Here is a 25,480-nt window from a genome sequence, read left to right on the forward strand (position 1 = left end):
TTTAACATGCATGAGCACCCCATTCCCTGCTTGGGAAACCAATGTCGTGTGACTATAATATTGCATACTATAGCCTGTCCAGGCAGATAAAGTACCAAGAGCTCTCCCACCTTTCTGGTGGCTGGACATGATCAGCCAGGGCGGCCCACCCTGTGGGCAATTAATTATACTTTTCCTAGACTAAATTATTGCTGCATAATGCTCCGTTTCACTAAAATCTAGGCTTTAGGCTTCGATAAAGGTGCAAGAACATTTGCAACCCAGTAACTACTAGAGCGAGAGGGTACGGACTGGGGAAGAATGCATCACTACGTACGAACAGGTTGTTGGGTAAATAACCATTGTAGAAGATGGTTTTAAATTTGCCTTTTGTCATGTGACCAACTAGCCCTTTTTCAGACCCATGGTTTCTACATGGATGGTGCACGAACCTTGCTTCTTCAGCTATGCATATATAAACTCCATCATGAAAAGACATTCTATTATGTATTCTAGTTACGATTCATCGTATACACTTCCTTGTGCAAGTCATGTTGTATATGTGGAACTGGGAGGTTAGGGCGATTGGATTTTGAATGGACAGCTTCTGAGGTGATGCGACGTGGGAAACAGACTGCAGCCTTGGAGACAAGATCACAGAAGGACACCAGCATGTGTAGCAGCAGACTCTGCGATTTTGGCCATCCTCCAGCAAGAGCTTTCTAGAAGAAAGTGGTCAGGGGTATTGGTGCAAGGGACATCTGCTTCGACCAGCGACTCCTCTGCCTGCCTTTGTGAACTGGACTTGGAGGACTAACCTCCTTATTATAAACATATGCCACTTCGATTCTCGAAATGTTCCAGGGTGGTTTGGATTAGATCACAAGCCCATATGCTACAAAGATGGCGGTCGGGTGGGAGGGTCCGGCTGTTGTGTGCTTGTTCTGGTAGAGTGAATACGAGTGGTTGAGACAAAGCATACCCCAAGAATGATTTAGTGAGCCTGGCTTCTCAGGCACTACACATACACAGCGTAAAAAGGGATATGCACTCAGGCTCTTCCAGTCAAGAGCTCGCAGACGCAGCATGCATGGGAGAAAAGTTCCAGACAAAGCGCACATGTATAGTTGCCGAGTCACTGAGCATTAACCAATTGCATACAGGATCACAGGTGCTTCTGGTGTGGTCACTGGCTCCCCTGTAATTTGCTAAAATCTAAAACGGATCAGAATTCTCCAAGGGGAATGAAAACAAATGGTTTATCCAACTTATTCGAATGAAATGTACGGATTGTTCCACAAAACTTACTCTTACGTGTATAAAGAATACCAACTGATGTTGAAGGTAAAAACATATTTTTCCTTTGCGCATTTTAATGTGCAACATGTGCATGGATTTGAAACGAGCGCGTTGAAAGGGACCCTGGGGAACATGTTTCTATAGAAAGCCTTTGAAATTGCCGACAATGAACTGCAACACAATTTTCTATAATTTCTCACAACCTTGAAGTTAAAACACAGATCTGGAGCATAGAAAGGCACAGACTGCAGAAAAGAATAGGCCATAAGAAAGGACTGCTCGGATTCGGATTCTAACCATGATGCGACTGTGTAATTTAGCGTGTTCCATCTCTTGTAAGCCAACTCGCAAGCACAGACGGTTATCCTCTCCCAACATATTAATCAGGAAAATGCATGTCTGAAAACCACGATGGACTCCGAGGTGTTGGGGCCAAGGTTTGTAATGGGACCAACAATTTCACACCCAGCCAACATAGTCCTCCAGGCCTTCCCTCCAACACTTGCTTAGCTGGGACAGTGACGTGACCAGTAATCTCTTAGAGGTCCTCACCCATTCACCTTGGGGCTTAGAATTATTTCAAGGGGGCGGAAGGGGCGGGGGGAGGTGAAGTGTACTACATCATTAGAGACTGAACCCGAGTGCACCTACTAAGGAGGGCTATGATCCGCGCCACCCGTTTTCAATCTGTACAAAATAAAAATGGCATTGCAGAGTGTTCATGGCACTTTCCACTGGACCCTCAGGGGCCACCAGTGGAATGGAGGTTATTGCACACTGGGAAACAGTCGTAAGCGGGGCTCCACATCCGTGCTCACCCACCTGATGATCCAACTGAAGGAACTGTATCATCCTTTTAATCCTTCCCCTACGCCATCACCAGGAACGAGTGGACGGTCACTTGCCTGAGAGCAAGAACAGTGCCAACACTGGCCATCAGCCATGGGTGCTTGTCTAGTGACAGCAGACAGGCCAGCTGCTCAAGTGCTGTAATGGTACCATAGAGCAACAAGCTAGTGTGCGTTGCTGAGATTTGGTAATGTTTTACAAGACGTAATAATAAGTACTCTGCGAAGATGAGCAGTTCATCAAGCAATTCTCCATATAGGCTTACTCAATGTGTGCGAGCGGCATGCAAATGGCGTGTGTTGGTGTCAACCCCCTCCCCCCGTCCCTATGGTAATGAAGGAAAGAATGAGAGTGCCCATTCACTGTGTCAAGTGCTTACAAAATGACTGTATACTCCATTCACAGCGATGCATCCACAGGAAACCTTACATGGAGTGTTCCATTACCAGACAACATATAGCAAATTTGGTACATTGTTAATCATCATCACCACCACCTCAGACCCCATCACAGCTGCATTGAGGGGTACATAAACGGGACTATTTATCCATGCAAAGAGTATCCCCCACCCACACTGCCCTGCCTTAGCTGCATTCCACTGGGCCAGAGCTCATCCTCTTGCTAGACTATGATCTACTGCAGCACTGGTGAAAGCAGTGTCATCTTATAGTATGCTGAGAGTTGGTGCCCATTCATTTTGATCAATGTCAGTTATGCAGGTGGTTCAGGGATCTCCTATGCAGAGACAATAGCACCATTTGCATTGAAAACATGATCTGGTTGGGGGGCAGCCAAGGATGATTGTTTCTCAAATAAAGGTGCCACAGACTTATTTTGCTGTAGGTCATTGTCCTTGCCAAGCAGTCCACAAATATGCACCCACCGGATGTGAAGCTGCAGGCCCGCTACTGCTGCTGTGTGGCCAGACAGAAAAATGTAGAATTAGGATTGTCATCCCACAGGGAAGCACACCTTCAAGCTTGGCACACCCTACAAGCAGATCATTGCCGTAAAGCAGTGAGGACAACGTGGCCAAAATCTTAATGTGCATTAGAGAGGAGTTTGAAAGAAATCATACACTGCAACTTTGTCTTCTTGTTTCATTATACTTCAGGCAAAGTCTAGAATGCAGCCACTGCACCTTAAAACCCGGGTAAAGGAAAGATGCCAAGAGATATACAGTGTTTTATTCTTTAAACATTATTTAATAAAAACAATTGAATATATACACTAAGATTATTTTATAGTTAAATCACTTATTCATAGATCACAAAAGACTGATACCCATCCTCTCCCGATCTGATCAATTTTATATACGGGTGTTTATTGCGCTTTTGCTTTTTTAAACTGATTAACTTCCAGCAGGTTTTTCCATGGACAAACCACACTAAGTGACTGAGCTAAGGCTCACGCTGTGTGGCTTCCTCAGAGAGGTAGGGAATGCAGCAAATATTGTATATGAGCTGTTGCCGAGTTGGTGTGAAGAAGGCCCCATCCAATGAGCAATATGGACTTACTATTGTCCAACAATTCCTTCCTAAAAAAGGCATCGGAGCCTTAATTCCAATGGGACAATAGGGATTTCCAGCTGATTGCAGCATTTTGTACTGCATCTGCAACCCTCACAAAGCACGGCTGGCCCAAATGTGAGCAGACCTGTACCCTATCAAGCATATCATGGACAAAATCACTGACATTTCACCACATCCTCGAGCAGAATTGACATTGGATCTAGTCTCCATTGCCACAAAGTTCAAGGCTAGCTGTTGGGGTCTTAACCACTCAGCACCACAACGTTATCACAGAGGTCTTCGCCTCCGTGCATCCAAATCTTCTGCATGAAGTGCTCTTGCCACTCGAGGGGAAAATTCATAGCCAAGAAGGAATAGCTTTGCCAGCTCTTTTCCATGTGCGTGACAAGGCAGACTCCAAACCCACCGCCCCGACACCACCTCTCCCCCGCCCACCGCTGTCCAATGCTTTTTGAAAAGAACTACTTCATCATACAACTCTGGTACAGCAAATCATGAAATAATTCCAGTTGGGAATTTGCCAGCAGGCACCCACACTCGGCAACAGCACCCTACAACCATTTCAACAAGGGCATATGGCAGAAGGTCTGCTACCATTATGTATATGAAATTATGAGGTCACTTCTCCCCCCCTGAAAATCTCCATAAAATGCCTATCGTTTGATAAATTCGATTGAACAAAGTCCCAAGGCTCCAATGTGACAAACCGAATAGAAAATACCTGTGTTAAGCTTGTTGCGAGAAACCATTAAAATCCCCATGCCCTATAATGGCATTTTGCTACCGACCTGAAGGCAAAAATACCTCTGCACAGTTGCCAAATTTCAATGCTCCGATCCTGAAAATATATGCAACATGTGGGTAGAAGACTTAGATGTGTGTAAATTACCCCCAACAACCAACTAATACCAGAATCTGGTTGTAAATACCAGATACCAAAAAATATGAGGCCATCAATATGGATAGGTTGCACTATAAAGAAGAAAAAAAAATGGGGTTCCAATTGAATATCATTATTAATTGTATTGCAAAAATGATTAAGGGCTCTTCAAAAATAGATTGCAAAGCAAGGAACCCATTCTTGCCTTCACACAACAAGCCTTTCGGCTTCTGGTACCTCAACAACTCTGGCCCGTGACAGCTCCAGTTTAAAGTCACTGAACGCTGCCGCAGTTCAAAGCCTATTATGCTGGGCACAATCCCAAATGTTTAACAAATTCACAGAACCTAATGTCCACGGTATCTTGTTATAACGCGATTGCCTGTTACTGGTCAGTAGGATCCAAAAAATGGCTAAAATATATTTTGCACAAACTTAAACCTCAAATTTACACTATTGTACCGTGTGCCAGCTTGAGATGCAATGGACTTCAATGCATCTCTAAAACGGACTAAAGCATACCTGGAGTAATATTCCCCCACTTGTGTCTTGTAATCTTCATAAATCCGCTGTGTTGGCATCTAGAACCTCCTGCATAATGCCTGCCCGATACCTAAATAACTGGGGAACACATTGTGCCTGTTAAAAAATAAATCATTAATTTCCCCTGTATTCCCATTCTGATCTCTCATGTACAAGGAGCAAAACAAATGTAAGGTTTTACTACTGCATCGGGTGACGCCTTTGGTGCCATCCTGTTTATTTAGGGTTAATTATACCACATATAGTGTATATAACATTAAATTCCCTTAACCAATTATGATCTGTATCAAATGTATGAGGCTCACAATCAAAAACTCTTCTATCCTCAATGGAGGTTACTCCAACTCCCTGGCAATGGCCCAAATGTCAATTTTATTACACATACCTTAAATATGTATGGTTCTTGGATGAATACCATATATTTGACATAGACCAAAACTATAGCGATGGGTTTAAAATACACCTTGCGTTTGTTTTCCAATTTTGATGAGGAGAATACACTGGCATACATCCTATTCGAATATGTCAAAGATATTACTTCCATATTCTTTATAAAAAAATGTTTTAAAACAGACAATTCATGGTCCGTATTCAGACCTGAATGGACAGTCCTGTATTATTAGTCGCACCTTCCCGATTGCCTCCTTGTGTAGACATTGAGACATGCACAAGTCCCACAAACCAAATATCCTCCAATTGTCCATTTGGTGATATTTCTGCCAGTGCAAGCCGAGAGGGTACTTCGCTTCCCGACCGCCAAGCGTGCCGAGATGCTTGCGCATCCTGACCTTCAGTACACAAATATTGCTTCTGATATAATGAAGTCCACTAACACACTGTGCAATACACCACGCATTTGGTTTTAGAATAAACTGTTCAATTTGATAGACCCCCAATTCACCAATGGGACATTGTCAGTATTGAGCACATATGCACCCACTGAACATTTATGAAAACCTACAGGCCATCCAGTCTGTAGCCAATTCATGGATCCTGTGGGTGTGTGATAATTACAAAGGGCTCAAAATGCTCAAGAGTTGTTGCTTTGCTATAAGTGATACTAGGTTTGGCATCAAGCCACCCTCTCAGAACATTGTCAATTAGAAGCAGGTAGCAATATTTTTAAACATTTTTAAGACTATTACTGTGAGTGTTGTACCTAGTAATAAACCGTACCCGATTACTATCTAAAGAAACACCCTTTTCTCTGTATCAGAAGGGTGAATCTCTGTGCCACTTGTTCTGCCACATTCAAAATATTTTTGGAATCTCCTCAGTATATTGAGCCACTCATCCTCATAATCCACGCTCTGGCTACAGTTGTGTTTAGCTCCAATGTATTCCCCTTTCAGTATATTGGAAATTACCAACCTCCTGTGGCAACTAAAAGCATGCAATAATGAATTCACTGTGGTGGCTTTACTAATAGTGTGTGTAGAAAACCCCGTTGGTGTATTGGTTATAAAAATCAATGTCAGTTGTGCTTGACACAAGCAAATATTAGCCCTGCACTGTTCGCATTCAAATACATAACGAATTCCAATAATGAGTCTTCAGTAACTCTCCAAATCATAAATGCATCATCTATGTATCTCTGCCATAATTGTATGCAAGCTAGAAACTGATGGTCAATAAGCACATATGTTTCTTCAAATATATGCATAAAAAGATCATCAAGTACTGGTGTAAAACTGGCACCCATTGTTATTCCCACTGTCTGAATATTGCCGATTGAATAAGAAAATATTGTTTAATGAAAACTGAGTTTCTTGACCAGTTCTACAAGAGATGGTTTGCTCTCGGAAAATGTAATCTATACTTTCTAGGGCTAGATTATGCTGAATAGATCAATACAGTGACTTAACGTCCAATGTCACTAGAACATTTCCCGCTTCCCATTCTAAATGCTAAATTGTCCAATAAATGAAGTTAATGCATTGAGACATGAAAATATGTTGGGGTGATAACAGCCTCTTTTATTAGTACTTGGTTACTGTAACGAGATAGTGGTTCGGTTGCCCATCCCATGCCACCAAGTATTGGCCTACCTTCTGGTATTCTTTGCGTAATTCTCAGGGACAATAATTCTTGTGCGGTGAGGTTGGATTTAAAAATACAAAGCTTGGATTGTGAAGTATCGTCCAAAGAATGAAACTCCTGAGTGACAGCTTTTTGACATATGTCGATAGCATTGTCCCCCTCAAACAGAGGGGTAAACCTCGTAATTTCTGTAATTTCATTATTTTTCGGCCCAATAGCGAGCTCCCTCAATACATCCTGGACCGTTGAGGTCCTGCAGGGTTTTTCGATCCTCTGATAATAGATGTGTTGATGCCAACGTCCAAATAGAAATATCTGAGGCAAGTATGCAAGGTACAGGAACAGTATTGTTTATTTGCGTGGCAAAACATTTCTTTAATGCAATTTCCTAGTAAATTTAAATGAATTTGAATTTCAGTGAACTCATTACCAGATGAGGGTGCAAAGGAAAACCCTTTATTCAACAAGGATGTCTCAACGGTTGACAATCATACAAAAGATTGTATACCAAGTTATTCACCTCCCCTATTTCTGTCTGTTGCCAAGATCTCATTCGCTTATAAGGTTCTGGATCGTTGCTGCTTATGGTGTTGCCCACCTCTGTGTTGAAATATTTGAAACCACTGGGTCTTGAAAACTTGCTTGATATTGGCTCTGCGATTCCCCTTCTTGAACCTGCGAATTTGGTCCCAATAAAATAGACCCTGATGAGCGGATTGCTCTGTGCCCTCTATAGTTGTGGTACCTGCTACAGATCCATGCCTAGTCGTCCCTTGGGGATCTTGGTCACTTTTCAAAGTCCGAGTTGGCAGGTAACAAGGCAGCTCTACATCCAGGATCATAAAGGGTCATGTTTTGGTTGATTAGTAAAAACCCCATCTTCTCTATAAATCCTCATCTCTGGAGAATTTCCTAGATTTCCAACTTTTTCATGATGTTGTCAGAGTATGGTATAGTTTTAGAATGATTTTGCTAGGTAGTAGCAGATGCTTCCATGCTTGTTTAAGAGTATCTAGTTGAGCTACAATTCTTCCATGTTCTCTTTGAGCATGCTCCGCCAATAGTTCCAGCATAGTTTGAGCTAGCAATGAGGTTATCTTCCGATTTGGTGGCCAAATCTTGATCTAATCGGTTCTCAAAATCATGGAATATCCTGACACCCCTGGTTTACGTGCTACTTATGACTGTTGGCTGGTGTTGGGAAGGAAATCTCCCACCCCCCTAGGTGCTTCAGCGTAAGGCGATCACAACTGCACTTTCCAATGTACCAGGGGGAGGAGGGCGTGTTAAGAAACCCTGCACGAACACACCATTAGATGAAAAACAGATGCTTAGACTTTGTGTGCTCATATAAGTAGGCACCAGTTTTGTAGCTGTGGTAGAGACCTTTGGCCCTGCATGTCTGTGCTGTAAACCCAGACCCAAACCCAAACGACCTGAACAGGCCCAAGCGCTGATGAGACCCACCCTGCTCCCATAGATGCTTTCATTTGTTCCATAACTAAGGTGCCACACAGTGCACGTGTATCACAGCCAGGCCAAAAGCAGACTTCCAACCCCCGCCCGCCTCCCCCTCATGAGTTATGACACCCACAACTGTCCCAGTCCAACATGCAAGAATTCTGCGATAGTAGTGACCCCCAGACCATAAACCAAATGATCATGAAAGATCTAAAAGAATGTGGCCATTCCACCTCAGTTCATAATGGCAAACCTTGTAATACAAGATACAGTGTGTAATAAATTATAGTCCAAAGCGAGGGTGGAAGCCTTGGGTGCGGATAGTGCGATACTGAATGAGTGAAAAATGTGTGGGTCAGCTCGATCTTAAGCCTCCACCTGTGCCAGTCCCCAAGCCTCCCAGGTGCACACCATAATGGTAGAGTATCATCGTCTCATTAGTAACCAATTGCAAACTCGACGTTGGTTCCCTGGAGAGGAGCCCAACAGACCCTACGTAATGGAAGCCAGACAGGGCTGGGACCAACAGAAGCCTGGTATCTCCTATGGAGCAGGCCGCCCATGTAAAGGGTCTCACCAACCAGCCATGCTGGTTTTTACTCTGTGTACGTTATTGATGACAATGTTTTTACGTCCAACATTCTGCTTGTACCATTTCTCTTCAGAAAGTTCTTGAGCTGCAGAGTCCTTTGCTGGCATTTGTGTGCGATTAAAGCTTGTTATCCTTGCAAGAATCTCTTGGCTTTTTCCCCCCTAGCGGGCTGCTTTTTTTCTAGCGTGAGCATGCCTTCATTTGGGCACTCAGACATGATCCCAGTGTCCCCCCCGTGCTTGAAGGTGTCCAGGCAGCCTCTCCAAAGGGGCCGCACCCAGCTACAGCAACCAGTCCCAAAAAAGTGCACTTCCCAGTGGCCGTACAGGAGCAGTCTTTGCAGAATTCCTGCCTGCTCTTTGGAACGGTGCGCAGCACAGAAAAGTGCAGGCCGGTGTTGGACACCCCTCCGCCCCACGAGGAGGAGTTAGGGTGAACACGAGCATGCGAGTACAGCGTTGTAAGGGATAACAAAATGGGGATAGATGTATGGGAGAGTGAACGGTGTGAACACACAGATATTGAAAATATAAGTGTGGCATGCATGTGGATGGGGTTTTTATTATTAACTTTTGGAGGAGAATATTAAGGAAAGGAAAAAGGAATGGTAGGTGAGCCTCCCCGAGTGAGTGGAGAAGGTGGCGCCACTCATACAGTATAACAAAGGAAAAGGCGACATAGGAGCCCTGCATAAGTAGAGGTCTTGGGAATAGTAGTTATTGTAGTTTTTATTTTAGCTTGTTTTATTGGTGTTTGGATTGTGTAGGCCAAAGGCCCAAGAGGGCCACTGTATAATTTGTGCTTTATTTAAGTGTGTGGCATGTGTGAGCGACAGTGTCAAGAGAAAGAAGGGGGAGAACATTTTTTGAATTTTTGGCAGAAGGGAGGGGGTGAAAAAAGATTGTGTTTTTTTGGCAACCTGTAACATTGAGTGCAGCGCATTAGTGAAAGAGTAAGGGCAGGAGAGGCGCTCTCACCCCCACCATGTTAGGAGAAACACGGATATACGAGTCCCTACTGAGACAAAAGAGAAGTACCATAAGCAGTGGGTAATGGAAACAAGAGGGGGTGGGGGGGGGGAGAGGTGCCCCGCTGGTGGCCAGAGTAGAGCTCACACAATAAGGTTATGTTACAAGATAAGACATAACAGCGAAATATAAGGGAAAACAGTTACTAAGACGGAAGGAAATATTAGACCTCTGGAAGAGGATGGTAGCAAGGGTGATTGACCAGGAAGAGATGGCGGGGCAGTGACAGAGCATGGAGGGATATACCCACTGGTATCTCGCCCCACGGTAGGCTATACCAACCCAACATGTGACCACAGCAGCGACAGCCCTACCGCCCCCCCATATGTGTTGTCTCCAGACATCGCAGGGCATGCCGATGTCCAAGTGATTTAGAGGGGACGCTGTCCTCAGCAAGAGAAGAATTGAATAGACTGTAAACAGTGCAAACCGAAGTGAAAGACGACAGACAAGATGAACAGGCACCAGACGGATGGAAGGCAGGAGACTTCCTATTCAGGACAAATACAACCATAAAAAACATGCATGTAGAAAAGGAGGGAGCAGGAAGGGAGCGGGCAAACAGCCTAGGATAGGACAATGCTGACGGGTGGAGAACTTTCGATGAGTTTGAGGATGACCAGGATGAGGAGGCATAACAGGCACCCAAACAGACTCCTAGGGTGGATAGCAGTAGCAAGGAAAATGGGAAGCGTGAAAAAGAAAGGGAGCAAAGCATGCAGGCCTGATGCGCACAAATGGACAAAATAATCGAACAAAATCACTCCCAGCCCTTACGGCGGGCATGGGTAAAATGATCTATGCATTTGAAAAGCAAACATGTCCCTAGCAGTAGGAGACATGAAAGGCCTATTAGTTGCTACTAACGGAGATCAGGCTACTGATGTGTGGGTAAAAGCGGGTTTGCGAGGGGTAACTCTGGGAAACTATGCACATGGAACATTCTTTAATAAGATTCTAAAAATATGGGATACACTGCAGCAAGCATTTCCTGAAACGCCCGACTTGCAGTCCAGCATGCAATGTACTATGGGCAATGGCAAAGACGTTGCTCAATTCATTCTTAAGGTTCAAGATGTGGAGAGCAGAGATGGGTAGTGCATGGGACCAATGAATACCCTTTTTCTGCTTCATTGTTAAAACACAGTCTACGCAAAGAAGGGCAGAAGGCACTAGACAAAATTGTGGGGTCTAGGCGAAGAGAAGACCTGAGATACAGAGCATAATAGTACACCATTGCAGATGAATAAAAGAATGCAATAGGGAAATGACTCGGAGGAGACAAGCAGCGGAAGCAAAACTAGTACAAAACAAATTAGCTAAAGTATCAGTGGAGGCGTTAGCATCCACACCAGCACAAACAGAAGTGGCAGGGTACACCCTTCATTCCATGAATGCCAGAATAGACACGGTGTGGTCAGAAGGAGGACAATGACAGTGGGGTGTAAACACACAATACCCCACCCCACAGAGGCAAGGAGAACAGTGAGTAAGAGGTGGGTTACGATGATCAAGGGGAGGGGGTTTTCAGAGTAATGGGACCGTGGGGAGCAGGTATCGGGAAATGTTGCCACTGTGGGCTATGGGGATGTTTTGAAGCAGACGGGGCATGGGGTACAGTTAATCAACAAAATGTTATGCCACATGAAGGACAGACTCCCAGATTGACCTACGAAATAGACCAGGCATACAGGCAGTTGCCTCGCAGATACCAGGTCCTCCCCCACAACAGCAACAAACCATGCAACAATATATGTCCCACAACAGCTTCCAGCAGACAGCCCATAACTCTTTAATGGAATGCCTAGTGGAACAGTCGCCCCGTTCCAAGGTGCAAACAGTGGTGGGTCTAAAACCCCTTCTCATTTCCGGGGACCAATACATACCCCTACTAGGACAACCCACAGAGAGCACTTGCGTGTCAAGTCCCGTCGATGACCCTCAACCCAGAAGAGGAACCCTTGGTGGGAGAAGAGATGGGAAACAAGCAATTCATTTTTATGGTCGATCCGGGCGCTGAGCAATCGTGCATCAGTGAAGGAGACATCCCATTATCTGGCAAAATCCAACACGCAGGAATTCTCTGGCAGTTTCAATGGTTCGATATACTAAAGATTTGAATGTAAAATTAAGGGGGGGGGGGGGGAGTAGTACGTGCTCCCCTATTGTATTCTGAGAGCTCCGTCAGCTTACTCGGCCTGGGATCTGCTCCGCAAGTTGAACAGGACCATCTCACTTACTGATCACGTCATGGTCTGTGCCACACCAGTTAGGTGCGCAATGAGAGCGATGGTCAGAATACATACCATGGCACGTGATGTAGTATTACGAGGCATACCAGTCGACCCAGCTATGCTAATCTACGGCATAACAGTTCTTGTAGAAGCAGTGTCATAAATTGCCAAAGCCTACTGGCGAATAACAACCGATTTCATTTTCCACCCCTTAGTGTCCAATCAACTGGTAGCAGGCACAATATTGTCATAGATTTACAAGGATTGGTGGTGTCTGCAAAGTCTCGTTGTCCTCGGGACAGACAGGGAAGGGTGTCAATGGCATACTGAATTATGCATCGATCCCACCGTACCCCTCTGACTAACTGATGCTGAACTTTTCGAAGACAATGACCGAGAAATCATTAGATATATGTATCACCTGTGAGATTATGGTACGTACAAGAGTGCAGTGCAACCCTAATGGCTGTTGTCGCACCACTTCCCTTCAGTGAAGTTGACTTGGAGTATGTGCCCGCACAGCAGTGGACAACCAACCCACATGACGTCGGGCTACTAAATGAAGTGACCCCAGTATGAATTACACTGAAAACTGGAGCAGTATTACGGAGTAAAGCAGTACCCATTATCGAGGGAGGCAGAAGAGGGAATAAAAGACATGATACAGGCACTGCTTCACTAAGGGATAACCGACCTCACCATGCAATATACCCAGTCAAAAAAGCCACGGGGCAATTGGAGAATGATCTCCGCCCTCTAAAGGACATAGAACAGAAATAAATTTCATATAGTTCCGAACCCTGCCACCATTTTGCGTATATACCTAAACAAGCAAACCACTTCACAGTGGCTTATTTAAAGAACGCCTTCTTTTCGATACCCTTGCACCCTGACTCACAGCCTTTACAAACGGAAGAAAGCGCTACGAACACACTAGTTTACCCCAAGTGTATTGCGAGAGCCAGCCATATTCAACAGAATATTACATGCAGACTTGGGTAACATCCAAGATCCTAGCATGGTCATCCAGTCCGTGGATGACTTGCTTATCTGCCGTTGCAGTGAACAGAACTGTCGTATAGACTCCATTAGTCTCCTACAACTCTTGGGCCACAAGGGTTAAAAGATTGATCAGGCCAAACTCCAACATTGCCAACTGGAAGTACTTTACTTGGGCCAGTTGATATCAGCAAATGGCAAAAGAATACCACCAGACAGAGCAGCGTCCGTGCGCACCACGCCCAAACCTATTACAGTGTAAGACATGCAAAAATTCTAAACGTTGTGCAACTACAGCAGAGCATGGATTCTGGATTATGCAGCATACACGAGGCCAAAGCCCAGAAAGGAAGCCACAAACTAGAATGGACAACAGACATAGTACAACATTTTAATGATTTGAAAATAGTGATTTCCGCAGCCCCAGGTCTCGCCACCCCAGATCACACACAAGAATTCTATATATTCTCGCATTCAGACGGCACACTTATGACCGCTGTACTAACTCAAAAAAGTACAATGGGCCACAAACCATTGTGCTACTACAGCAGAATGCTTAGTTCGATTGCGAACAAGCGTTTGCTTTGCTGCAGCTGGCTTCGCCATTGAAAGAAACTCCACAATTGTAATTGTAAGTGGAGCATTCAATATTCGCCATCTTAAAAAGATCAAAATCTACCCTGACCACACAGCATCAGCATATGAGCTTGGCATACAAGATCATCATCTCAAGTACAAATATTCATGCAGTGCGGTGCAAAACAGTAAATCCGGCCATGTTCCTAACGGAAGATGCCACAGACTTAGACTTGCAGTGACACGACTGCGCCACATATTAAGGTGAAGAGGATGACATCCCCAAAGCAAAAGCCCTCCCACTAGAAGAAGGTGGGGTGGGGTCAGGGGGCAAGTACTTTGTTGATGGTTCAGCAACAATTGATCAGGACAGGCCAGAAACACGGGTGTGGTAGTAGTGCGCCTCGATTGAGGATAATATGAAACATTAGTGATGAAAGGATTACCCATGCACTATTCAGTACAATCAACTGAGCTTGTGGCGCTCATCGAGGTGCTACACGCATCACAAGGATGCCATATGGCCATTTATTCAGACTCGGCATGGCTACAATAGTGCATGCCGGTTGTCACAATGACAAAGGAGAGGGTTTCCGTAGAGCAGACAGCTCCCCAGTACAACACGATGCACTATTAGACGCACTGATTTCCGCACCATCACAACCTTCTATGGTAGCGGTCGTAAGTGTGCCACCCACACCAGAAACAGACGAAATATTAGGCAACACCGTGGCAGACGCGGCAGCCAAAATGGCAGCCTATCTTCCTGTCTCAGGGATTTCAAAGTAAGTCATGACTACACCATCACAGGATAATCATAGACGGCGCTGCCCATCATACAACTCATTAAACTGCAGGCAAAGGCACCAAACGAGGAAAAGGAATTATGGTTAAAAAAAAAAAATAGGGTGTAAACAGTCCCCTACAGACTTCTGCGATTTACAGACTATGCAGACATGGGAGAAAGATGAAATGGTTCCCAATACCTAATAGTTGTAGTATGCCCTTTTTCACGAGGAGTTGAAGCTGGACCTTGTGCTCATCTGGATGCCAAATGCACTGCTACATTTTTGGAGCGCAAGGTTTCCCTCGATGGGGCGTGTGCGATGTACTGAAATCTGACAATGGCACCACTTCTTCAATTAACTCTTCCAGCAGATCACAGCACTACTTGGCATTAAACTCTAGATGTGCTCAATTTACCACCCCAAAGCAACGGTTTTGAGAGGATCAACGGCCTCCTTAAAATCAACCTCTCCAATCTCTGCACCACATTAAAGAAAAAGTGGGTGCATTGCTTGCCCCTGTGACCATCACCTCTCACGCCACAAAATAGTAACTGGTAGGCGCATGCATACACCCATCTCCCCAGTAAGGAGGGAATCAGATGCGCATAGTGCTGCAGCGGTTCTGGGTGAGGAATTCAAAGATTACTCAACAAACCAAACACGTGAGATTAAATAGGTTTCCTGACAGATTGCACCACTCCGCATAGAAAATATGCAGCACTGCGAGCAGCTGTCCGCAGACCCCATGCCCTCCCAGCCACTGTTGCAAGGAGAACTAATAGACATCAAAAGCTTTGTGCACAAGTGAAACAACCCAGATTTCATGGCCCCTATGAGGTGGTGTTTTCCACCCTTCTTGCAATTAAAGTAGAGGGGATTCGGTATTGGCTTCACATCTGATGGGGCACCTCCCGCCCCCAAAGTACCCAAAAGACACTACCAATCTACCTCATAAGAACTGCCTCAAAAGTAATAACCAGACTAAATGTCCCAGAAAATAAAATTGCATTGCTGCTAAAAGCATAAGCACTTTTCTTCCTCTCTCTGAATGAGTGTGGACATGAGCAAAGTGTTAGAAACCTTATTTCCCACTATTTGTATACATTTTTAACAAATATTAGTAGAAATGTTAACAGAAGCACACTAACAGAATACATAGAATGAGAAGGCAGACAGGACAATATATGATGCATAGCAGCACAGCCTAGCCCTGCATGCTATTGAAGATATTAGACATACTGAGCACTCCAATAGTTGATACACCGACAGGAGTGTGGCAGGCAGACAAACAACAGCAGCTGCTACATATGCTCAATACCACACAGATCGGGGGCACCCAATGTTTTAGTACCACAGGAAGCTCTAAACAGAGGCACATGCCTGGTTCATTTTGCGCCATGTAGGGTAAAGGGCACCTTCCAGGCACAGAGCGTGTGACTAGAGCTTGGGGATCCAGGCACCCTGCAATGCAGCAACAACCCAAAAAATAAACGTACATCAATCATATTTTGTAATTGATGAAAGTACGTAAACCGCAAGTGGCAGGAAACAACGCTCAGCAGCCTAGCTGAAGGACTCCTGGGGTACAAAGATGCGGTGGCATTAGTGGAAAGAACATGTGCACAAATATGGACAGAGCACATCACAAAATTGACATGGATTGAGGCAATGGAAAAGCCAGTGAAAAGCACAGAGAGGAGAGTTACGAACTATGCTTTTACGCTGCAGGAACCATCTTTATCGGTTCAAATGAGAAATGCAACAGGACCCTCCTGATCCCAGACTTGAAGAGGGGCACGGCAGCTGTGATGGATTACTACTGGGTCTGTGGCCAACAAGCGTACTTGCACCTCCCGCCATCATGGAGGGGCTATTGTTCGCTGGATAAACTGCAATTGGTGCTAATAGTCCCAGAAGAACACATGAAAGGGGGGCCAATACCTGACACAACACCAACAGTTTCCCCCGCATTCGAAGAACAGAACCCAGTGCTGTCACCAGAATTTCGCATCCTACCCGGAAAGAGCCAATATGATAAAACTGCGAAGAAAGAAGAGAGAAGCAAATAAAGACAACTGCACTGCTTGGAGAAATCCCTGAAGAATACCAATTGTTCAGCTCTACTGAACCATTTTCGCCTTGCTCTTGCTATCCGGCATACAGGCAGCAGCCGATTAAAAATGTCTGCAGATTGTATGCTGGGAACTGGTCCAATTGGCATACGACACAGAGCATAGGTTCAACATCATAAGGTCGAGCTGCGTGCCCCCAGGTTGATGACTATGTAAAACCAATATGCTTTCGATATGCTGACGGCAATGGAAAGAGGCGTGTGCCAAAAAATTAGGGATTCATGGTGCACATTCATGCCTCCTGAAGATGCAAAGAATGGAACGTTCTCACAGAACAGCATCATGGTTGGGCTGCATCCTGGCTAGGAGCCATTGTGAAGATGCTGGTACCTGTTATCGTGTTCATCTTCTGCATGTGCCAAATGGGACTCCGGTTTTGTGCCAAAGCAGTGCCTAATAGCACAAAGATGATGGCATCAATTGGTTTTTTAAAAGTACCTCGTAATACAAAAGAAACGAATACGAACTGACCATGCCATTCCCCAAATGCTCCCCATTTACTACTAAGATGAAGTAGGTTGCTTATACCACATCATCATTGTTCCACCCCCGGACCCTCAAAATTATAATCAAGTTTGGGTAGATCTGGGGAATGTGACATGTACACCCGAAGAATACACGCAAGCAGGAGAATGTTTGCGATCAGTATGGAGTTTGGATGCCAATAAAAAGGAACTCCACTATGAGGCCCGAGGCCGCAGTGAGAAGGGAAAATGAGAATACCATAACTGCACTTGCAATGTACCAAGGGGGAGAGGGGGGCATGTTAAGCAACGCTGCACGAACACATTACATGTAATAGAGATGCTTAGACTTAGTGCGCACATGTTTGTTTATTTATTTATTTGTTAATGCGCTCCAAGCCCGTAGGCAGCTGGGCGCAACAATACAAGTAGACTCGAAACTTAGTTACAGTGCCTGACACAGGCTATTACAAAACAACAGGTGATACAGTACATACAGGATCAAGAGGGGTAAGCGATACAGGTGATACAGTACATATGGGATCAAGATGGGTAAGCGCAGAAGAATACAGTCTTAACAATGTATAGCGTTTTCCACTAGGTGAGGGTGAATATCGTTACATATCGTTGTTGTGCAGCCATTTGAGGGCGTTAGATCTAAATCTAGTGTAGGGTAGAAGGCGTCTAAGGTCAGATGGGAGTATGTTCCACGATTGTGCAGCTCTAACTGGGAAGCTAGATCCACCGGCCGTGGTAAGTTTGAATCTAGGGACTTCAAGTAAGAAGGTGTTGGCAGATCTCGTCAGTCGGTTAGAGGGTCTCCAGTTGATTCTTTCCACTAGGTAGGGGGGTGCTTGATTGTTGAGGCATTTGGACGTGAGGGAAATGGTTTTAAGGAGGATTCTGTCCTTTATCTTTAGCCAGTGGGCCTCGGTCCGGTGTTTTGAGATATGCTCTCTGCGTGGGATGTTCAAAGCTGCTCTAAGAGCATTATTTTGTAATCTCTGGAGTTTGTCAATAACCGACTTATTTGCACCCGAGTATAAGGCGTTGCAATAGTCCAGTCTGGACATGACAAGGGCATTGGCCAAGGTGAGGCAGCTGGTACTGGACAGGAAGGGTCTGGCAGCACGGATGAGTTTACACGTGTAAGTGGTGGTTGAGGCGAGGGAGTTCACTTGCTTTTTGAGGGTGAGAGCTGAGTTGAGGTAAAACCCTAGGGTTTTAACCTCTCGCATAACCTTGATAATGTTATTATCGATGTTAAATGAGGCATAGTCCGGTGTGAGTTTAGATAGGTGATGGTCTGATCCGAGGAGCAGGATTTCAGTTTTATCGTCGTTCAGGCAGAGGCCATGGGTGGCCATCAATGCCTGAATGAGGATGTAGTTTTTATTCACCAGAGCCAGGTCCACTCCATAGTTGCCCGAAAGGGGTATGAGGATCTGGGTGTCATCTGCGTAGTTAGTGTGACGCCCAGTCTATCCAACTTGTCGAACAATGGCTTGGTGAAAATGTTGTACGTGGTGGGTGAGACACAGGAGCCCGGTGGGACTCCGCATGTAATTTGGATGGGATCGGCACAAGTGGAGGCGGAGAACACTCATGGTCCGGTTGGCTAGAAAGGATTGGACCCATGCTATGGCTTCTCCTGTGAAATTGGCAGCGAGCTTGAGGTGGTTGCATAAGACTGCATGATCCACCAGATCAAAAGCTGCTGACAAGTCCAGTAAAAGTAGCAACGCTATTTTCCCACTATCCTCGAATTCCTCAATTTTAGTTTTAAGGTCTATCAAGGCTGTTTCAGTGCCATGGAGAGGGCGGAAGCCCGATTGGCGCGAGCCTAGTAGGTGATTAGCTTCTAAGTAATCTTGAATTTGGAGATAAGTTACTCTATCGAGAATTTTTTAGAAGGAAGGGTACCGTGGTGATAGGCCTGTAGTTGGTCGGGATGGATGGGTCGAGGGTTTGTTTTTTTAAGAAGGGGGAGGACCCAGGATTCTTTTAGGTTGGCTGGCACTGTGTTGGATTTGAAGGAGGAGTTAATGAGCTTCGAGATGAATGGGGCTAAATCTCTGGCAGCGTCCTTTATTATTTGAGCTGGGCAGCTGTCGCCCTTACAGTTGGAAGGCTTCAATGAGAGGATAACATTTTCAGTGTCGATGATGGAGGGGCGATAGTATTAGGTTCAGTCCCTGGAGGCGCTTGTTGATCAGTAGGAGAGAGGGTGTCCTGTTATTTTAAGTTGGAGGGTGGAAATTTTATTCGATAGGGCATTCTGGATATCAGTGCACCATATCTTGTCCTTGGGGACCGTGTCAGTTGGTTGGATAGGCGATTCCATTTCACTGAGGATAGCAAAAAGTTCCTTGGTATTAGATTTGGCATTGGTAATTCTGTCATTGAATACGTTTTTTTTTGTATTGACGATTTCTGACTTGTAATATTTAGTGAATTGGGTTAAATTAGCTTTGTTGTCGGTAGGCGAATTACGCCAGATATTTCGTTTCTGCTTTCTAAGGTCCTTAAACTGGGGGGGGTGAACCAGGCATTAAGCTGGGCTTCTTGCTTAGCTTTGCGTAGTTTTGTAGGTGCAATAGTATCTAGTGCATGAGACATATAGACATGGCTGCGCAGTAAACCAAGATCCATTGAAGAAACATGAACAGGCCCAAGGGCTGATGAGACCCATGCTGCTAGCTCGCATAAATACTTTGTTCCATAACTGTTGCTAATGCAGGTTATCCCAAGAAGGAATGTGCACTGCAAGGCCGCGAGACAGTAAAAGGCACCTCACAGTGCATGTGTATTGCAGCCAGGCCAAAAGCAGACCTCCAATGCCCACCCAGCCCCCATGACATCCACAACTGTCCCAGTCCAAGACACCAGAATTTTACCATCATAAAAGTGACTCCAGACCACCAACCATAATGTTCATAAAAAGATCTAAAAGAACATGGCCATTCCCCCTTAGTTCATAATGGCAAACTTTGTAATACGAGGTACAGGGTGGAAAAATTAATAATCCAAAGCGAGGGTGGAAGCCTTGGCTGCAGATAGTTTGATACTGAATGAGTGAAGAATGTGTGTGTCAGCTCAATATTAAGCCTCCCCTGGGCCAGTCCCCGAGCCTCCCAGGTGCACGCTATAATGATAGAGTAGCATGGTCTCACATAGTAACTAATAGCACACTCTACCTGGGTTCCCTGCAGAGGAGCCCAGCAGACCTCACATGATGCAAGATTGACGGACAGGGCTGACAACAATAGCGGCCTGGTATCCCTTATGGAGCAGGCCACCCATGTATAGGGTCTCCCCAACCAGCCACGCAGGTTTTTACTGTATGTGTGCGTCATTGATTAGGTTTTTCCTTGTAACATTCTGCATGTACCATTTTTTGGCAGCGCGTTCTTGAGCAGCAGAGTTCTTTGCGGGCATACTTATTTTGTGCAATTAAAACTGGTTATCCTTGCAAGAAGCTCTTGGCCCATTTCCCTAGCAGGTGGGATTTTTTCTGGCGTGAACATTTGTGGATGTGCCTTTACTCGTCCTGAACTAGGTACCAACTGTGATTCATGCTTGACAATCAATTGCAGTGCCATCTGTCATTACAGTTAGAGGTGCAGCACTTCATTCTTCCCTTATGGCCCGGCCATCTTGATCAGTGTTGCTTTTTCCTCATCCCTAGGCATGGGCAGTGTGATGGGGACAGGGCCTCCGTATCCTTGTCCTTTACTGCTTTTTATCGTGTGTTCTGTCGTGCTTTCCGCGCAGGAGTCCATGTGAGACTCATGGCGGTGCAGCTCTCTTTTGGTTTGGTGAACGGACCCATGGGATACCCTTATGGCACCCATGGGTGGAGGTACAACCCTGTACCCCTAGTGTATGTTTTTGGGCACCTGTGGGTGGCCTGCAGAGCAGGGTATTGGCTGGTGGCAGCTCCATGCTGAATTTGACAGGTGCGCGGGGTATCCTCCATTTTGGGATACCTCGGCCCTGCCATTGGGATGAGTTGATTCCGGATGGAAAACAAAAATGGCCCCTGCGCCCTCTTGCTTTCTATTACCCATTACCTTGTTTTCCCAAAGTTCTGGGAAGCCCGGACTATGTCCCTTCCCCCTGACTGGCTGTTGGGTGGAAGTGCCATATATGGTGTTGTGAAGGCCTGGCCAGACTAGCTGGAGCCTTCCCAGTGACTATGTTGTGGGTACCTCCTGTGGGTGGGACCTGGGTGAATAGAGTGTGTGAGGAATATGCATTGTGACGAATATGCATTGTGTTGCGGATGTCTAGTATCTGGCGGATGTCTAGTATCTGGTGGTTGACACAATGACTGAGACAGCCCTGCCCGAAACCGGTATGAATGTAGTTGGGAGTGTTGAATGGCTCGGTACTTGTCCCAATACACAGAACTTGTTGTGAGAGTCTGGCGAAAAGTGAATGGCCTGAATACCTCGTGTGCCTGATTGGCTGCCTGCCTGCATGAATGCCCTTAGTCGTGATTGGATGCTTGAGTGTGACCCAGCGGAATGAATGGGAGATCAACAGTAGATCTGGGGACCTCTTACTGCTAGGAATCGTGTTCAGAAGCTGAAGTCCACTACGACAAGTAACTGAAGCTTGACCATGAAGCCCTGCTGGACGAGAAGAATTGCTGTTGCTTTCCTTCACAATCTGAAAGCTGCTGTGTCTCCAAGGACTGACCGAGAGGACATGGTAAGGCGCCCTCTTCCCGAGCTACGAGGGACCATCGTGCACAGCTGATCTTTGCCAAAGCTCCCTGGTAGACAGACCTTCGACAGGCTGCGAACCCGAGACGGGGACTGCCGCGGAATCTCAAAGAGAAGCACTCGGACTGTTGTCTACCACTGTCGACGACCGCCGTTGCCGACCGGATCCGCCGTGCTCCCGTTTGCCTAATAACTTCCATTGATCGGACGCTCTTGTCTGCATCGTCACCTGCTTTATCCCGCTGGAGAAAGCCCGACCGTTGACGCGCCAAGGAGCATCCGGCGGTGGGTTTCTCGCCGCCTAAAGACCACAGACGCCGACGACTCGACGCCCTTGCTGGCCCACCGTTCATCCTCTCTTTGAGGTCCAGAACTATCGTCACCGAGGTGCCCCGCACGCCTCTTCCTTGCAGGACGCCAACGCTCCGTCGTCGACGAGCACCGCTAGGAGTGAAGCTGCCACTTCACCGCCGTAGTTCAACCTGTTCTCCGTCGGACGTTCGACGACCCGTGACTTCTGCCTTAAAGGGAGGGCACTCAAGAAGGAACGTCGATTCCCCGACACCGAACGCCGAGTTCCTCGACGCCTCTCGACGATTCGTGGCTCCTGCTTTAAAGGGAGTCACTCAAGAAGGATCGGTCGACGCATCTTCGGAGAACTCTACTCCACCAGGTACATTGGGGGGGGGGGTAAAACCTTAATAGGGGGAAGTAAGACTATTGAACAATATATGGACTGGGCTTGTGCTATATATCTTTATTTATAGGTTGCCCAGGTTGGGGGGGGAGGATCTCCACACAGAACTGTGCCTAAGGGTAGGGGTCAGAAATCTGCCTATTGTTTCAACCATCTTGCGTTCCTTCCCATCTCTGTTGCTGGTTTCCTCGTTATTGATGTGTGTGACATTTTAACCGTATAGTAGATGCACTTTAATGAGATTTGATAACATTGGTGGTACCACTCTAGAATTGTATATATTTATCATTGTTGATTTCCGAGTACAAAGTGCGTTATTGTGATCGTGTACATACCTTTGAATATTAATTATATAAAGACTGTTTCCAGTAATACAGTGTGTGGACATTCCTTTGTGGGGGTTCGGGGACTACACTGTACTTAAGAACCAGCCTGCATCACCTCCTGAGAAGCTAGGCCTTGATTGCTCGACTACGTTACCAATAATAGAGAATCTTGGCTGGGGTCCTCTGTGCCTCTCCTCTACCATATAGAGAGCGGAAGTACAGACACCCCCTACCAGTCTTTACAGGCAGCTCTAGGAGTTTTCTCCAAAATAGAGTGTACTGTACACCCCTGCCCCTGGCATCAGCTGCTGAAGGAAGATTTAATGTGAGCAAATTCGAATCCTTGTAAGCTTTACTTGCCTCCTTCATCCACCGAAAGACTGGGTGTGTTGAACAAGACACCCAATAAATGTGCCATTAATTATACCATCCAAATAACATTTTCAAACACCCAAAATAAAAATGGTTTAAAATAACCTTTAGTCATTCATTAGCCCAGGATTCTTTTTTAAAATTACAAATAAGTATAAAATACCATAGACAATTTCAAAGACCGACGGAACAAAAACATGCTCTGCTATCTTATAAATGCATGCTCCAATAAGCATCCCAGGGATTACATTACATCTCATAATATTCAATATAATGGTTTTCCATTAGCAAGAATTGTTGTATCGAAGATGGGTTCAGGTAGTGTTTGTTGGCAGTCGATTCCACATAAATTCTATGTAAAGCGAACCATGATGCTCTTGAAATGTTTACTGAGCAATTATCTTATCCCTATACAAACATTAGTAGGATGTTTAATCGTTTCTAATAATCCCTTTGCAAATTGACAACCTCCTTTCGATTCAAACCTTCTCTTGGGCCCAACACTACCAGGTTTGGAACCAAGTTAAGTTGAAAACAGAAAAGTCATTTCAACGACCCACACCTTGCTGGAGGCATCTGTGCCCCTCCTGCAGCACACTGTGTGCAGGAGGAGGCTGATGCCTATTCCTCCGAGCTCTTGCGCCTGCTAAAATGGCCACCCTGCTCCAGCCACACCAACAAGGAGTTTTGCTGGCCCACAGTGACTTTCTACCCTGTTGGAGGTCTCTATTGCAGCCTTGTGCCTCCCATTGGTTGGACGCTGAATGAAGATCAACATGGATTCAAGCTGGAAGGCTTGCTGTGTCCCCTTTGAAGGCCCCCTTATAAGGCTCAACTACTGTCTGGGCCTATCGGAGTTTCCGGCAGCTCAGCGTTTTGCTATTCCAATTCTTCCCTGAGGCTCCTGCTTCACCAGTTTCATCAACGGCACGCATCCCGATACTTCATTTATTTTGCTTCACTGAAGGTAAGGACCTTATCCCCTTCCCGCTGGCTCACCCCATCTTGTTTGGTTGCTACTTATGTCATCTACTTTCACTGGTGATGCGCCACATTTTCGGATCGCCCTGTACACCGATCATTGCACTTTTCAGCATTTGACCGTTATCTGTGGAGTCACTTCCTGCATCTTGCTCAGTGAGGCAGGGCTCCTAGTCTGACCCGCTACCTACTCCTTTGGAGCTTCTGCATATCTTGCTTTTGTTTGCCTGCTCTCCCATTTGTTTCACCCAGCATGGGGTTATATTGCCTCGTTGCTGCATATGTGATGTAACCCCCTTCAAGTGAATGAGACTTTCCCTCGTTACACACCTCATAATGTGCTTGTCCTCTCCTGCTTCCTTACCCCCAGTGATTGACTGCCATTTGTCTTGCCTTACAATGCATGGTTTACCATGCGCTCATTGCTTGCCCCACCCCCCCCCCGCCATTTCCTGATTCACCTTTCACTTATGCCCTCGGTTATTTTTACTGTAACCCTCACATTCCTGTTTTCAGTGTCTTCTGTGTGCCTGCTATTACCCCATCCTTCCCCAAGTGAGGTTTTTCTCCAGTCTTCAGTCACTCATACCTGCTGGTCTTAATTGCATTTTGGTTTCCTAATGCAATCTGCCTACTTGTCCCTACACTTTAAATTTGTTGCATACATTGTACCTCTTTCCTCACCCTTTTTTCTTATTCAGCACTTGCACATTCCAAATGGTCTCACAACCCCAAATCGTCTCACAACCTAGTCAGATGGTTGTTGTTAGTCTTCCTCCCCTCTGCCTCTCCTCCACCTGCCCTTGCTCTCATGCTTTAGCACTTGCACGTTCCAAATGTATCAAGAACTTGGAAAAACCTTGTTTTTATTGTGTACCATGTTACTCTTTCTTATTCCCCCCTCCTTGTCTTGATGTGCCTCAAAAAACAATTTTTGCTGTATAGTGCGCATTACATTAACTAATGCATAAAATAAAA

At 45.6% G+C, this 25,480-nt stretch overlaps 1 protein-coding gene across 1 annotated transcript in view; it reads right to left on the minus strand.

The window, feature by feature from the left end:
* The window catches only part of LOC138497475 (maternal DNA replication licensing factor mcm3-like), a 345,395-nt gene that overhangs the window by 188,740 nt on the left and 131,175 nt on the right, over positions 1-25,480 (minus strand). The gene's annotated exons all lie outside the window — the stretch shown is intronic.

This window comes from Ambystoma mexicanum, chromosome 5q (genome assembly GCF_040938575.1).
Source record: "Ambystoma mexicanum isolate Mex_15411 chromosome 5q, UKY_AmexF1_1, whole genome shotgun sequence".
Taxonomy (NCBI): Eukaryota; Metazoa; Chordata; class Amphibia; order Caudata; family Ambystomatidae; genus Ambystoma; species Ambystoma mexicanum.